Raw genomic sequence first — 12733 nt, 5'->3', positions numbered from 1 at the left:
GATCTCATTCCTTTTTATGGCTGCATAGTATTCCATGGTGTATATGTACCAAATTTTCTTTATCCAGTCTATCAGTGATGGGCAGTTGGGTTGATTCCATGTCTTTGCTACTGTGAATAGTGCTATAATGAACATATGTGTGCACGTATCTTTATAATAGAATGATTTCTATTCCTTTGGGTATATGCTCAGTAATGGGATTGCTGGGTCAAATGACATTTCTGCCTCCAGGTCTTTGAGGAATCACCACACCGTCTTCCACAATGGTTGAACTAATTTACACTCCCACCAACAGCGTAAAAGCGTTCCTTCTTCTCCACAATCTCGCCGGCATCTGTGGTTTAGTGACTTTTTAGTAATAGCCATTCTGACTGGTGTGAGATGGTATCTCATTGTGGTTTTGATGTGCATTTCTCTAATGATCAGTGATGTTGAGCATTTTTTCATGTTTGTTGACTGCATGTATGTCTTCCTTTGAGAAGTGTCTGTTCACATCTTTTGCCCACTTTTTAATGGGGTTGTTTTTTTCTTGTAAAATTGTTTAAGTACCTTATAGATCCTGGATGTTAGACCTTTTTCAGATGAATAGGTGGCAAAAATCAGAAAGACTTCTTATATACACCTGTGGATCAGTGCTGGTCACATGCCCCAGGCCATGATTCTTCATCAGTGCTAAGGCGTTCTTCTAGTGGACATCTCAGCATTGACGTGTTCAGAGTTGTGAGGGACTTGGATGGTGATTAAGCAAAAGAGGATGTCCTGGCAGCAACAACCTGGGCCAGAAAATGGAAACAGCCTCCTGAATTCTGAACTTCCCAGGTTACATTAATGGAGGTGCTTTACTCTTGATACGAAAAAAAAAAAAAAAAGAAAAGAAACTGGACCAGGCAAGGTTTCAGCAAATACATGTCACAACTGCACTATGATACAAAGAAGCAAGTTTATTCCAACTTTATAACTTTCTCATCCTTCTATAGAATACATGCATTTCCCTAAACATATATATTATTAATAGCCCATAAAATATTAACTCCATCTAAAAATGCATTATTAACAACATAATGAGTGCAATACACACATCGGTTTTCTCTAGACACTTTATTTAGAAACCCCAAGCTCTTTTGTTTTTGATGTCGGTGAAAAGAGACAATTCTAGAAATGTTTATCTAGAAATTCTAGAAATGTTTATTTGTAATGATCAAGAAAGTTCATGATCTTGTAGTCAAGGAGTCAACACAGAATCAATAGTTTGGTTCAAAAAGTAAGATTTCAAATCAAAGATTGTTCCCCAAAGTTGAGAAAACACAGAGGTACTGTGAAGCGGCACATCTTTATAGATGCACTATGTGGTATTTTGTTTGGTTTTGTTTGTGGGCGCTTTTTCTAAAATGGGATTTAAAGTCCAGAGACCATAATTAGGCCCACCGCAAATGATATTATTGTTGTCTTTAATGTATGGCCTTCAAGACATCATAAGAAGGTTCACAGTGACAGTTTACTCATTCTGTGAGCTTGTGGACATGAGTTTCTGCTTTAAAACAATGCTCTGACTTTGCTCTTTGAAGACAAGCCCTGAAAAATCAGCTCTATGTATTTTCATAGATCATCAATATTAGAAGGTGCACATTGTAATTCAAGTCTCTGAAGAGGAAGAAGGAAGATGTTGACTTCAGTCTTCATTTAGTCCTGTTATGGGACTTCCAGACACTGGAAAAAGCTCATCCCTGCAGTCGGTTGGAGGATATTGTCCTGGAAGGGGCAGCTTTCACATGTGGTTTGAATTCAATTAGCCAGCTCCTCTGAGAGCCACTAGAGTACCATTTAGGACATTGCTTCTTGAATTCTCATTTGCAGTCTTGCAAATAATTTTCAAAGGTCATTAGACCATAAGGAGTTTTCATTACCCTTCATTCATGTTAACAGCAAACACTTACTGATTGAGCGTCCACTTGGTGCCCTCTGCTAGGTGCTTCCAGGTACATCAAAAAAGGGATGCAGTACAAAACTAAAATGACTAGAAGCAGCAGCATATGGAAGGTAAAATCTTTCCAATAAGAGCAATTGAAGAAATGTTTCTACAAATGTTAAGCTGTAAGTCAAATGTTTTTAAAAAGAAAGAAAAGATTTGATTAGACAAAAATGAGAAACTGCTTGCTGTGGTCTGAATGTGTCCCCCCAAATTCATATGTTGAACCTTAATTGCCAATGTGAGAGTATTAGGAGGTAGGGCCTTTAGGAGGTGGTTAAGTCTCTGCCTTCATGAATGGGATTAGTGCCTTTATAAAAAATGTGCAAGGAAGCTGCTCATCCATTCCACCACATGAAGATGCATCCAAAGGTGCCATCTGTGAAGCAGAGAATGCCCTTCAAACTAGACATCAAACCTAAATTGGCCTTGATCTTGGGCTTTTTACCCTCCAGAACTGTGAGCAATAAATTTCTGTTTTTTATAAATTATCCCGTCTAAGGTATGTTGTTACAGCAGCCCAAACATACTGAGGCACCCTTGAATGTCAAAACACACTGTAAACAAAATTTAAAAGGCAAATGGCAAAATGGGGTAAATATTTAAAACCATAAAGGGTAAGATCCTTTATGAAAGCATCATGTAGCTCAATAAAGGGAAAACAGTCCAACAGAAACATGGTTCTAGAACATAAGCCCTTCACAGAAGAAATGCAAATCACTGACGAACATACAAAATGCCAAGAATAGCTAACATTCAAAGAAATACAATAAAAATAATGAAACATTTAAGCCTGTCAAATTTTCCTCTTCTTTTTCGTTCTTTTTTTTTCTTTTTCTTTTTTTCTTTTTTAAGATTCAACGCCATTAGTGAAAGCACAGGAAACACTGTGGAGTTGGAGGTGTGGGTCATTGTCTGCCTGTTCATGCCCTGTTCTAGGTATTCTGTCCTCTTCCCAGGCTACCCTACCCACCCATTACTTCTCTGACCTACACTCACCATGGAGAGCAGCTCATCAGCAAGGGCCCGGAGTGTGGGGCCATACACTCTAGCAAAGCAAAGGCTCCCAGGAGCCAAGTGAAAGAACTCAGAGCCTTGCAGAGAAGCTACTCTCCCACTAACCGGAAGCTGGAGCAGAGGAGATGGCAGCAGAGACAACACACACAGACATAGCACCTGGCTCTGTAGGTGGGAAAGCCCAGACTGTGTTTCATCCAGTTGGAGGCACTGAGATCCCCCAACAAGCCTACAACGGACCCTGCATCTCACCTGAGCTGCTGTGAGCTGGGCTCTGTTTTTAGCCACTGACAGAGCCGTGCTCCTGCATTGCTAGGGGTACAGCGCATTGGTGGAACTTTTCCAGGGCACGTGGCAATTTGTATTAGGAGCTTTCAGTTGGGAGTTGTTTTTCAACCCAGCAATTCCCAGTAAGGGAATTTATCAAAGATATGACTAAAGATTCGTGTCCAGGGACAGTTACTGAAATGTTATTTTTTATTAGTGAAAAATTGGAAACAATTTAAAAGCCCCACAGGAAGGAAATTGTTTCTGTCCGTAAGATGGTATACAAAGGTCATGGTAACATATCCATGGTGTGGCCTTGCAAAGTCTGCTGCTGAAAAAGTGAAATAATATGAACCCTCAATTGGCAGAAAATGATGCTTTTATGCATAAAAAACACTGAGAGTGTATCATCTAAAATCTATTAATCTTTTGTTTTGAAATAATATCACTTGTATAGGTAAGTTGCAAAAACAGTACAAGGAGTGCTCATGTGTCTTCACCTCAGCTCAACAATTGCTGACACTTCACATCATTTGATTTATTGTTCTCTCTCCATACATACATATTCACTCACATATAATTCTTATTACATGACTATCACAATTTTATACAATATATACATATACAATATGTATGTGAATTATATAACTTACATAGTTTTATATAATTTTGTATATATTTGTGTGAACATGTATGTTATTCAAAATGTAACTATGCATGTTATTTAAAATCATATACATTATTTTTCTGAACCATTTGATGGTAAGTTGCAGAAATCATATGCTTTCACCCCTCAATAGTGACCTTCAAATGTTATTTATATTTTTTGCCTCTTTTGTTATTCTGTATTTCCCAAGTTTTCTATCTTTGTAATTAGATAAAAATAACAACATACGTTATCTCAAGAAGTAAATCACAACTGTTTACTTCTGAAATTCTTTAAGTAATTTAAAAATTACATCTAGACAATAAGTTGATATATTCGTTTGAAATAAACTTAGAAAAACATACGTTAAGCTTTAAAGAGGTACATTTCTTTTGAACAAATAATCCTTCTGGGACTCCATTCTAAGAAATTATTCTAAAATTGCAAAATGGCAAGATGAACAAAATGTGTTTATAGTATTCATTTAAGAGAAAAAAAGGTCTAACAACAGAGAAATGGTTATGAAAACTAGCACATCCTTCTAAAGAAAAAGTGTTCATCCATTAAAATGGCACCTGTGGCCAGGTGCAGTGGCTCGTGCCTGTAATCCCAGCACTTCGGGAGGCCAAGGCAGGCGGATCGCTTGAGCCCAGGAGTTCAGGACCAGCCTGGCCAACATGGCAAAAATCCATCTCTACTAAAAATATAAAAATTAACCGAGCATGGTGGCAGACACCTGTAATCCCAGCTACTTGAGAGGCTGAGGCATGAGAATCACTTGAACCCAGGAGGCAGAGATTGCAGTGAACGGAGATGGTGCCACTGCACTCCAGTCTGGGTGACAGAGTGAGTGAGACTCTGTCTCAAAACAAACAAACAACAACAACAAAAAAAAAAAACCAAACAGACAAACAGCACTTGTGAAGAACTCATTGCCACCAGGAAATACACACCTACACTATGGACACAGGCAGCCCTCACTGAGGGTTTGGGTGGGAGGGTGCGTGCACCACAGCGATCCTAAAAGCCTCAAGTAGATCCCTTGAGAAAGCCTCCCTGATCGTGAAGCCATCTGCTTTGTGGCCAGACTCATCTTTCCTGTCATGAACATCTGAGTCCACAGAGAGCTCTGGGGTCCCAAGCATCACCTGCTAGGGCCCCCCTCTAACAGGGGCAGTGAGCACAGAGGGACTCCTCAGGGGCCAAGCAAAGATCTTGCTTCTCCCCATTCCATGTCCAAGGCAGACCTCATGACCAATGGCAGTCTTCCTGACTACAATGCCCAGGTAAAGCCTCAGAATCATTCTGGACACAGCATTCCTGGAGGGAAGGAACCCATGAGATACATGTACGTGCTGCCTGGGCCAAGCCTGCAGGTAGAAGCGGAAGCTGGGGAAGTGGGGTCTCAGTAGAGGGCCTGCTGGCAGTGACTGAGAGCCATTAGCACCCTGATCATGGAGCCTCACCTCCAAAAAGGCCAATTTTCAGGAACAATGGTTACCGACCTGGAAAAAGCATTTATTTTTAAAATGTGCCATTGGTCATGGTTTCATTTTCATTTCACTGGAGACTTATGTAGCCTCATTGATTGCCCCAGGTTTCTTCTCAAGGCTGCTTTCATGACCTGAAAGATGCAGCACCCTTTGGGCGTGGGGCAGTAACTGTCTCCCAGAGTCCTGAGGAAAGGCAGGCCTCACCTCTGTGGAGTGCAAGTTCAGATATTTGTTAACATGTCCTGACACAGCCGTGACTTTGAAAGGTAGGGTGCTGTTTTTTACCAAGATCAGGACAGATGCTGGGATATAGGCTGAGGTCCAGGACAGATGCTGGGACGCAGGCTCTAACTCCTGATCAGGCCAAAGGGACCAAGCTGATTGCTCCCACAGAGCAGAAGCGGACTTGGTGACATGGCTCTGGTGGAGGCTGATCCAGGACATGATGGAATTGGGCAAATCTAATATGATGCATCCTATCTTACCAAAAAAAAAAAAAAAAATCATTTCTAAGGTGAATGCAACCATAATTGCTGCTTGAAGATAAAATTATTTAAAATAGCAATATTCTCTATGCTGAATGCACAATTGCAGCATTACAATCCTCAGGGGTGTCTCTGTGAGTTCAGATAGGAAAGATTTAGAAACCACAAGCCTCTCCAGGATTTGCAGGACGGCCCTTTATGTCAGGCTGCTACATCCAAGGGGTGAGCTGGCAGAAGGCGAAAAGAGACACGATCCCCAGGAATAAACCTCCAAGTGCAAGTTTTAACTTAAAATCCTATTTCATTTATACCAAATGAGATCTGCAAGGAAGTGACATTTTAAAGGTTCCAGTCGTGCAGGAATAACAAAGACAACCATTATGTTGGAAAGAGCAGCTGCTCTTTGATGTTTTAAAGGGCAGAGACAGAGTGCCCAGGTGGAATTAGAGTTGGATTAAGAGGCGAGTTTAGGGAAGAGGCTGAAAGAAAGGGCTGTACAGTTTCAGACACAGATCTGCAGACAGCTTGGCCTGTAGAAATAGACAACCCACTCAGGCCCCAGAGAAAGGCAGGGCCACAGTCCGCTTCCCTGCTTAGGAAGATGCAACTGGGGTTGGGGGAGAGAAGGAGATGGATGAAGCGGGATTTGTTCAACCTGACTGATCCCCTCTAGTTTGCAGACAAGAGTAGAAATTACTGAATTGTTCCAGGAGATAATGTCTTTGAAATATTGTGAACAAAGAGAGACCCTGTTGATCTATCTTCTACTGGGGAAAGAGCAAAAAAAAAGTGACTCAGGTTAACTTTCTTGGCAAAGCTGGGACCTCTAAGAGAGCACTTGCAGAAGATCATTTGCCTGTCTTATCTGTGTCCCAGTAGACATAAATGAGCACCCCACCCAACCCCATCCGCTGCCCATTTAAGCAACTCCTTGGAGTTCAAGTTTTTAAAAGAAAATTCAGCTCAGAAAACACCCTGTGGGTCATGGTTTCAGAATGTGTAAGGTTGGCACATTGCACCTGACAGTATCTGTCCGTATGCCACGACTTCCTTGTAAGTTGGTAACAATTGAAAGTTCTTATTCTGTGTCAGTAAGTTCCAGTTCTACAGGAAAAGATTAGAAGGATTTCCATTTTTCCAAAAGGCTCCCAGGTAATGACTATTTTGATGTTATTGTCATTGGAATGTGATGTTTCTTGTGTTGAAGCCTTGTTCTAGGAAAATCTGCTTTGTGCATTTCTTTTCTGGAGTAGAGATTGCAGCTCTCTTTCAGAAGGAAGTTGTAAGTCATTTGTCAGAAAGGAATCCCCTGAAGGAAACAGTGACCAAACCCAGATAAGAGGATGGTCTTTAGGAGGGGGCTTACCAATCACGTTGGTGTGGAGGTAGTGAAGGTCGTCTGTGGTCTGACCCAGCTGCAGGCTTCTCCTCCTCCTCCTGGGCTCCTGCTCTTACCTAGGGTTGTGAACTGCTGCTGCGGGGACTGTGCTCTGGGCTTGTTCCTCTGTGTCTTGGTCCATACTATTCCTTCTACTGGGAAAGCCCTTCTAAGTGTCTTCGCCTGCTGAACAAGACCTCCTCTCCTCCAGGAAGGGATTCCCGACCCCATCACCAAGTTTCCACACCCATGTGACTTCTACAGAAACATTTCCAAGATCCGATTAAAAATACAATTTTAGAGACAGAAAAGGCAATATCTTGACATGGGAAACTGCCAATATCTGTTCAGTACAAATTCAAAAAAATCAGCTATCAAAAGTATATACAGTGTGATTTCAACTGGGCTAAGGTAGCTAAATAGATAAAAATATATCTGAACTAAAATGTGATCATCCAGGGATAATAGAAGTATGGATGGCTTTTGCTTTGTTCTTTGTGCTTTTACATAGTTTCTGACAATTTTGTAATGAAGGCCAGGTGCAGTGGCTCATGCCTGTAATCTCAGCACTTGGGGATGCTGAGGAGGGCAGATTGCTTGAGCTCATAAGCTCAAGACCAGCCCGTGGAACATGGCAAATCCATGTCTCTACAAAAAGTACAAAAATTAGCCAGGTGTGGTGGTGTGCGCCTATAGCCCCAGCTACTCAGGAGGTTGAGGTGGGAGGACGGCTTGAGCCCGGGAGGTGGAAGTTGCAGTGAGCTGAGATTGCACCACTGCACTCCAGTCTAGGCGACAAAGCCCCAGATCTTGTCCCCCATCCCCACCAAAAATTTATAATGAACATTGCATTATATTTTTATTGTTGCTATCACAAACAAAACAACAGGCATTTGTAAGTTTATACTTCTGCAGGTCAGAAGTCTGATGCAAGTGTCACTGGAAAAAATGCTGGTGTCACCAGGGCAGGGCTATGCTCCTTTTTGAGGGCTCTGGGAATGCACCTGCTCTTGAGCTCATGCGAGTGGTTGGCAGAATTCAGTTCTTGCGTCGTACATTCCCTTGAGGTTGCTGTTTCCTTGCTAGCTGTCAGTGGAGGGCCATTCACAGCTTCTAGATGCCACTCAGATACCTGGTCTTATGCCCCCTTTCTCCCTTGCCAAAGCCAGCAACAGTGAGTCAAGTCCCTCTGAAACCTCAAATCTCTCCTGCCTCATTGTCCCTCGAATCTCTCTGATGGAATCTTTTGCCATCCTATTCTACTGGGTCATTGAGCCTGCTGGATAATCCCAGGCAATCCTTCTATTTTAAGGTCAGTTGATATTAGCAACCCTAATTCTCTTTTGCCTTGTAACTGACATATTCGCAGGCACACCATAAGATCTTAAGGTCAAAACCCTACCTACCACAAACATTCATTTTTAAATAATAATTTAAAAAGTCATTGAAAAAGAAGCCAATTTAAATAAAGGGAGGGGAGCGTCCGCCATATTTTGGCCTTTAACAAAATAAACAGTAGTCCTCTACAAATGGCTCACCACTTCTGTGAATGTCTTAATTTTCTAAGAAGCGTCTGGCTTCTTGGAACTCTCAAACACGATTCCAAATCCCTTGACAAAATTTTCTTCTATTTTTATTCTTTACAAATGAACTTCATTTTTCTGATTTCAAATGGCATGTTTGTTTGCCTGCATGGTCACAATTTCCCCATCCCTGTGTACGCAGGCCTTTCGCACAGTGGCTTTGGGGTGTTTCCATTAAGAGGCAGAGTCTCGCCTCCACCCTCTCAAGCCTGGCGTGGCACACAGATCATTTTGGCCAATGGACAGGAGCCTACATGATGCAGGCAGAGGTGTGAAAAGAGCATTCACCTTAGGACTTGCCCCTTCCTCCTCCTCTTTGGACCCCCAAGACCACCATAAAAGAGGCTTGGGCTGGCCCCTGGGAGAATGAGAGATGACATATCATAGAGATACCAGTCCCAGCTCAGGTCCTTGGACCAACCAACCTGCCAAAGCTAGAAACGTGAGTGCTGCCACAACACGAGGGCATCTTGAGTTGGCCTAGCTGTCAGCTGACCTCAAGACCCACCACCTGGCCTAGACCCAAGGATCAGACCCAAGGATCCTTAGAATTGTGAGAAATAGCAAACGTTTTTTGTTTTAAGCCATTAAATTTTAGAGTAATCTGTTATACAGCCAAGGGTAGCAAACATATTTTAAGAAACACTCAAAAAAATTTTAATAAGAAAACAAAAGTCAGCCACAATTCCATCAACCCAAAATAACCAGTGTGAATATTCTGGTATATTTTCTATGAATTTTTGTATTTAGTTACATAGCTAGAGAGAACGAGAGACACAATGATCAATAGAAGATGATGGAAACATAGAATTTCTATGACATTTTGTTGAATTCTTGCCTTTCCCCCCTCTAATAAGTTTGATTGTATGTCATTAATTATTTCTAGAAGTATGGCTTTCATTGACTTGGTAACATCTTTCAAACACTGTGATTTCCCTAATGGTTACTTTATTAAATAATGTCACCTGTATTAGCTCCTTTATGAATGTCTGTACGTATGAACTGAAGCCCTAAAAATATTCAGTCTAATTGACTTTAAATGAAACAAATTAATAAATCTTTACTGGCCATCTTATGTTGTTCAAATTTTTCTGAACAACTGACTAGAGCTTGGGTTTGGTTGGTCCAATTTGGCCCTGGACGCAGGAATGAGTTCTTGCTACCCTGGGCTTTCTGTGAAATGCATGCTTTCCTTGGTTCCAGGACCCGGCCAGAGTGAACAGGAACAGCAGCTGATCACCACCTCCGCTGCATGGAGCCCCATCTTGGGCAGTGGTTCTTTCTCTGTGTACCTGTATCCGCTTAGCCCCCAGTCTTGCTCACCATGGGCCCCAGACCTAGGTGGGCAGACAGGTGGGGCCGTCTCTTGCAGTGACCTCATCCTAGGCTGATGTCTAATTGGAAAGCCTGGGCTATCTGGAGAGAACAGGCCATTTCAACTGTAGCAGGCTACCTCATGTTTAGGTTTGTTCACATCTGAGTCCCAGGAGGAGCAGGGACTGCGAGTGTGACCTGTCACGCCACCGCTCATGTCAATTCCAAACAGCATGGTTCAAAAGCCACACACAAATCCACAGGGAGTCCAGCCCATTCTTTCAAGGCTCTAAATTGTAACACTCAGGAACTTGCACCCCGTTTTTTGGAGTCCTCCATTTCTAATTCTCTCCACCCCAATGTCCTCTGACCCCAAATAAAGCACCTGTTAACTCACCCCATTCCCCAGCACCCCAGCTCCCTCCCCACTGCCAACTTTGGCTGAAGTAACTGCAACCTATCGTCATGGGCTTCCAGCTTCACCTCTCTTGCTGGCCTTTCTCCCATCCTCCTCTGCCCATCCCTCCTCTGACAGCACAAAACCAGGAATGTTCCTGGCAGAAAAAAACTCTCCCCAGCAGGTTGGAGATACAAGGGCTCTCCATACAAGTATTTTTTTTTCCCTTGGGGGAGGGAGGGATGTAAGTATGAGAATGCTAACAACGCTTCCACAATAACTTTTTTCAGCCCAAGCTGACAACTGCTATCTTCACAAAAATTCCAAGGAGACATGTGGAAACAAGGCAGTCTGATTGGTGTCACGTATCACAGTTTGACGTCAGAGTGCAGCCCTGGCCATCTGGCCCTTCCAGGGTTTCCTGTGCTCAGCTTTAGGAAGATGGGGCTGAGGTCTCTGTGAGCTGGGGGTGGGGGAAGGGGGAGGTTAAGGGCAGTTGTGCAAAAGCACACGTGAGACTGTCCTAGAGGCAACCGGGAAGTAATTGACTGAGTCTTTTGCCTTCATGTGGGCACAGGACCAGTATAGAAAATGCGGGAAAGTGGTCGGGTGTCATGGCTCACGCCTATAATCCCAGCACTTTGGGAGGCTGAGGTGAGTGGATCACTTGAGGCCAGGAGTTTGAGACCAGGCTGGCCAACATAGCGAGACCCCATCTTTACTAAAAATACAAAAATTAGCCAGGCGTGGTGGTGACCGCCTGTAATCCCAGCTACTCAGGAGGCTGAGGCACAAGAGTTGCTTGATCCTGTGAGGTGGAGGTTGCAGTGAGCCGAGATCTTAACACTGCACTCCAGCCTGGGTGACAGAGCGAGACTGTCTCTCCAAAAAAAAAAAAAAAAAAAAAAAGGAAAGAGTCAGATAAAGGCAGCAAAATACAGTAAGGAATGCAGTCTCATTCTCACCCCCAGGCTGCTGGTGTGACTTGAAGAAACTTGAAACTAGACTTACATTTGTCCCAGTTTCTTTCATCCTTTTCTCATAGCTCCACTTTGATAACACTCAATCTCTTATTCTTTCTTTTCATCCTGCAGCACCCTCTGCATATAGAAAAGCTCACAAGTTGCTCACAACCAGAGTTGCAGATGTCAGTCCGCTGGTTGAAATCATTTTGCGGAAGTTCAGTGAAAGCCAAATATTTGTCTGAAAGACGCGCTTTTCAGTTTAATTGCTGGTGGTTACAATTATCTCCGCAGGCACTCAGGTTATTTTAACCTACCGGTGAATTCTCAATCCACCATGACACAAATGTCAACCCTTTCTGTGGACGTGTCTATTAGAGAAATTTAAAATAGCATCTCTGTGATTGTGCTTCTCTCTGGGCGTGCACTTGGACCATGAGGTCAGTGCTAAGAGTTCCTGGAGGCAGAGCCAGGGTCAGGGCCAGGGCCAGGGCCAGGGCCAGGGCCAGGCAGGCCCATTTGCATCCCATCAAGCCTCCACATGGAGAAGATTGCTGGTCTTGGCAAGTATTAAAAACGCAGAGTTTGTAAACGCTGTTTTCTGTGATCACGGCAATATGGTGGCTGAGGGGGAGAGGTGGACTTTTCAAAGCAGATTTGTGCGGTCTAAGCTAAGTGCCTATCACAGCGGCTTCCTCCTGGCTGCTGAGTCCTGCTCCTTTGCACCTCCAGGCCCCATGCGAGTGAAGCCTTGGAGATGTAAAATATTTCCCAGTCCCAGAGAGTTCTCTGAATTTCAGGCAAAATAAATTATCCCTATGTGTTACAACTATGGAAATAGGTTCACATGATCCAAAGAATTTAAGTGTTTAGTAATAAATACCAGGTCCTACCCAGTAAGTAAGTAGGTTTTAAGCTCTTAAGAATGTTGATTGATTAATTAATTGATCCAGTCATTAAAATATTGCTTAAGCCAGGCCCTGTGAATAAACACTGGAATCTTAAGAAGAATAAGACACTGCGTCTGGCCTGGGGGAATTCAGATCCTAATGAAGAGACACAAGCAGGAAACAAATGATTCTGCGCGGGGTGATAAGAGCTGTAGCAGAGACATGGAGAAACTGCTTTGAGAGCCACAGGAGGATTAATTCTGCAGGACACAGGACATCTCTAAGGAGGTTTCCAAGACAGGGCGATCCCAGAATGGCTGAAACAGTGGCAATCC

The sequence above is a fragment of the Macaca fascicularis genome, chromosome 9, assembly GCF_037993035.2.
Source record: "Macaca fascicularis isolate 582-1 chromosome 9, T2T-MFA8v1.1".
In the NCBI taxonomy this organism is placed as follows: domain Eukaryota; kingdom Metazoa; phylum Chordata; class Mammalia; order Primates; family Cercopithecidae; genus Macaca; species Macaca fascicularis.
This window is presented reverse-complemented; position numbering follows the sequence as displayed.